Source organism: Ascaphus truei, chromosome 21 (assembly GCF_040206685.1).
Source record: "Ascaphus truei isolate aAscTru1 chromosome 21, aAscTru1.hap1, whole genome shotgun sequence".
Classification (NCBI taxonomy): Eukaryota; Metazoa; Chordata; class Amphibia; order Anura; family Ascaphidae; genus Ascaphus; species Ascaphus truei.
This window is the reverse complement of record NC_134503.1, coordinates 21,822,631-21,827,119: the sequence shown is the minus strand read 5'-3', so window position 1 is coordinate 21,827,119 and position 4,489 is coordinate 21,822,631. Positions and strand designations below refer to the sequence as shown.

General features: G+C 47.2%; 1 long non-coding RNA gene across 2 annotated transcripts; it reads right to left on the bottom strand.

Moving 5' to 3' along the window:
* Window positions 1–284: 284 nt before the first annotated feature.
* On the bottom strand, window positions 285–2,672 carry LOC142472405 (uncharacterized). 2 transcript variants are annotated; one of them, XR_012789681.1, is made up of 3 exons: window positions 2,556–2,672; window positions 1,759–1,828; window positions 285–1,620 (listed from the first exon to the last, which is right to left on the bottom strand). It is a non-coding gene; the product is annotated as an uncharacterized LOC142472405 (long non-coding RNA). The 2 variants fall into 2 exon arrangements; XR_012789682.1 differs by lacking the exon at window positions 2,556–2,672 and adding an exon at window positions 2,249–2,331.
* Window positions 2,673–4,489: the final 1,817 nt, after the last annotated feature.

Genomic DNA, 4,489 nt, shown 5'->3' with positions numbered 1-4,489 from the left:
AGCCAGTCACTCACCCAGGCAGTCACTCACCCACCCACCCAACCAGGCAGCCAGTCACCCACCCACGTGCCTTCCATCTCCCCTCCGAAACCAGTCCCACCACCTGCCAATTGAAGGCCCCCCCACCCTCTGTCCAGTTGTAGGCTCCACCCCCCCAGGCCCATACTGAATCCGCCCCAAGCCTTTTGTCACACTGGATATAGCATTGGGTATCTTTGTCTTTTGTTGAAAATATAAAAATAAACAAATTGCATTGTTATGTTTTTTTTGTTTTTTTTCCGTATTACAATAAGAAGAAAACACTTAAGTAAAAGTTGCGCGCTAAAATTTTTTTTTCCGTGGTAGGTGCGCTATGGGTTGGGGGGCTGCTCCCTTGTCCTGGGCCCCATGATTTCTGTTGGTGGCCCTGGCCCCAAGTGGTAATATTAGGCACCTCTGTGAAGCTGGTACTATATATCCACACTCTCCTAACCTATAAACATAGGGTCCATATGCACCTCTGTTTGATCATAGCAGGATGTACCTTCATATAGGACTTTGTCCTATGGATTGACTTAAAGTTATCTACTAAGGTATATATTATTAACGCTTTTCTGTGGAAAAGCCTTTTTCACAGTTTGCGATACACACAGGCGCTTCTTTTGAGGTTTTAACATTAGGATATGTTTTTTTTGATTAATAAAATGTATTTATTTTCAATATTAGTGGAGGTGGGATTCTTTCTCTCTCGTGTTGCTTATATTTGACTAGAGCAGGGGTTCTTCTATTACATTGTGCACCCCCTGCTAGAAAATATTTGTTCCAGGAGCCCCTAATATTTGTGTGACCGCTCCCAGGCGTCCTGAGCGTGTGGTGGACACACACTTAATAAGGTCCCAAACTGCACCTCAGAGTGTGCAGACAGCATAGGGAGTATAGCTGTCAATCAATAAGGGGGCTCCCAAAGTCACACCCCACAATGCCTTGCTGCTGTGAATGCAAAGCATTGTGGGGAGGGACTTTGGAAGTGAATGACAGCTATACCCCCCATGCTAAGAGTATGGGGCCTTACTACGTGCACAGTCCCCACACGGGCTCAGGACCCCACTATACTGCCTGAGATTCTCATTGCCTTAAAAAATGTTGGCGAACCCCTGGAGACGTCTCATGGCACCCAACGGGTTCCTATAGCCCCTATTTGGAATCATATAGGGATGTCTGTGTATACAGCAGTGGTGGGAAACACATAAAGGCCTCAAAAGGGCCACATACCTTACCCATATTTGTAAATATTATATATATATATATATATATATATATATATATATATATATATATATATATATAGTAATATGAGGGAGATGAGGGAGGGTGGGGAAGGGGCTGTATATTGGTCTTTCTTTCCCGAGTGCACAGGCAGCAGAGAGGTTGCAGTTGTAGGTAGGATCTTCTCCCTGGCCACCTCTGGTCAGCTGCTTAATGCCGATGCGCTGATGATTATTGCTCCGTTCCTCATTTCTTTTGGAACTAGGGGCTAGCTCAAGAGGGGAGCGGCACAGGATTCATCAGTGGACTGTTATTACACAGGGAGGAGGGAGTGCGGGGAAGCTCTGATCCACAGCAGCTATGTCTCCACTCCATCTGCACCGGAGAGAGAAGAGCAGGAAACTTGGGTGGTTACCAGTTGGGGGTCGCAGGTGAAGCCCCTGTGGGCCGTATGCCTATTGCCCACCAACGGAATACAGTCAGATATCATATATCTTGCATTATCCTTCATACCTGCAGGGTGGGAAGATGGGCGTTGCTCTGTCAACTACTGTACCTCAGTCATCTCCAACACTCAGGAAGTCTAAAGAGTGCGTAGAAAAAGCATGAAACCGTAGGCAAAGTGCGGCATAATCGCAGGACCCCGGCTCCCCCCCCCCCCACCTTTTCCTCCTGCTCCCTTCCTCCCCTCTTGTTCACCGGAGGGGTGAGTGGGAGAGCGGCTGGAGTTAAAGACAGGCAGTGAGGGGCGGGGAGATCATGCCGCGCTCCTGTCTGTGTTTTCCCGCCCTCCCTCTTCTTTTAATGTTTAAATTCTGTTGTGTGCGAGTCATGAATATATTTGTATTTGAGGTGTCTGTTGGGGTTACGTTGCCTCTGTCGTGGCGGCTGTTTGGGGGGGCGGTAAGTGCAGAGTAACCTTGCCAGACGGGGCTGAGTTACGGTAATGCCCGGTGGTGGCATGGTGGGCGAGCGAGTGGGCAGGACATTGTGCTTTGAGTACCTGGGGTCCATCTCGCTGCTGACGTGGGGTCAGCTGACCGGCTGGGCCTTGGGACGGTCTCAGCTAACGGTCCATGATTTAGGCGTCATTGGCCTTACCAGTGGGGGGAGCGCTCTGGCAGGGTTAGCACCTCCCCTTTCGCTGTATATGAATAAAAGCCGCGGCCATTGTACCTCCAGACTTTTGTGTGTGTGTGCTTTATGTGCGGGGTGGTTTGTGGGGTTGGGGGTCCTGAGTTCTCATTGATTCTTTGCAATCTTTTAAGGGTTGTTGAAACCGTTCTTCACAATCAAAACCAGAACAGTACCTGTCAGACTTGCTTGGCGCATCCTCTCCAATAATCAAGTAATCTCTTTGAATTGTGAATCCCTTCTTGCATTGTCCGTGTGAGTCCCACGAGTGGTCGTCTCCTCCACAGGGAACGTTAGATGTTGTTGCTGCTCTTTGGGAAGGGGTTCCTCTGGGTTTATTGGAAGACTCAGACCCTACAAAAAAACACTGGATGGCGCTCAAACACTCCCTTTACCAGTGAAAATGTATAGGTGAAGATATAAAATATAATAAGTGAAAATATGTAATAATATGTAAATAAAGTGTATACGTGATCAACGAATAACAACAAATACCATAAATAAAGTGAATATAGTGAAAAATAATAAAGAGACAAAAATCTCACTCAACCCTTTAAAGACTGTTTCCAGAGTCTTTCCAAACGAATACTTTCCAAATAACAGGGGAGCGGTGACGAATGCCATGTAATAAAGAAAAATCACAAAATAAAAAGTGCAAATTAAGGGGCTATAAATATCCTATTCACAAAGGAGCAGGGTTTATAGGCAAATATCCAACCAGTGGCAAAGTCGTCCCTGGATGGTGTGATGCATGGAGTCCCTTTAATCTCAAAGACAGAAGAATAGAGACATAGTGCAGATCAGCTTAGAAAATATATATTTAAAACACACACTCACAAATGGAGGCTTACACGTAGTCAGCGATCAAAATTCAGGGTGTAGCAAGCTATAGTAGTAGGCAGTCAGTCGCGATCTCACCGCTACTGTATCCCACACTCTTCTCATCCTCTCTGCGTCCGTCGTCACCGTCTGACGTCACTTCCAGTCGCGTTGATTCGCCCGTTCGTCTCCGCCGACAGTGGGTCCTCTCTCCGGATCCCGCCTCCTGCTTACACTGCAGGGGATCTCTCTAGCACTAAGGAGGTGGGTGCTATCAGAGAGGGGTCCTAGGGAACCAGACCCTCTATTCCAGTACGCAGAGGACACTGGAACCTGCCAGCAGGTGCACCCCACAGACACCAACCCAGACCCGGACAGAGGAAAGAGCCCCTGATTACAGGCACCTCTCTGGACTTTGGGGTCAGAGGCTGGTAAGAGGCCTATCCCCCCAGCCCTGCAGATAGGGACTGGGAAGTGAGTCAGCCCTTACACAGGGATAGGCTGTTTTATGTATTTGTGTGCTGCCTTAAAGCCGTGTTGTTTGAAAATAAGGTCTAAATAAATGCCAATGTTTATTTCCCCCAAATCTATGTCTCCTTGGTTGTACCTCGGCACTCGTCTCCTATACCTATAAAATAAAAATATGTTTTCTAAAAGTAAAACCCCCCAAGGAATTTAAACAGGGATAAAACATCTTTCATCGCTGTTAAATCCTCTTCAAAACATTATAGCAGAAAAAAGTGGACGTCCTCCGGCGCGTAGACCACAGGAGATGATTCCAGACATGGAAGAAACAGAATACACAGTGGTGTATTATAGGTAATAAATGACCATGTGTGCACTTGGTAAATCTAAGACACTTAGACATTCTATGTCTCAGATCTGTGTATAAGTGTATACTCCCAGATCCTTAGCTGATAGCAATATCCTGATAAAACAGAAGAGAAAAAAACATGGCATAATAAAGTTTAATAAAAAATGACAGGCATAAAACAATCTTGCACTCACAAACAGCTCTTTCACATCAGCATTGTGAATAACTTTCCAGCATAGGATGGTTCGATCCTCCCCCGCTTGGTCCACGTGTAGTTGGAGCCCACGGTGTCCCCGTCACCGAATCTCCTTCACCTCCTACTGCCCGCAATAGTCGCCTCCTCTGCATGGATCTACAAAGGTTCAACTGCCCTCCCTTCCCTCTCGGCTTGTGCCCAGCCGGGGCAGAGCAGTGTCGCAGCAGTCCCCTCCAGAACGGGCCTGCGCACAAGCACCCATGGAAGCCGGCAGCTAACAG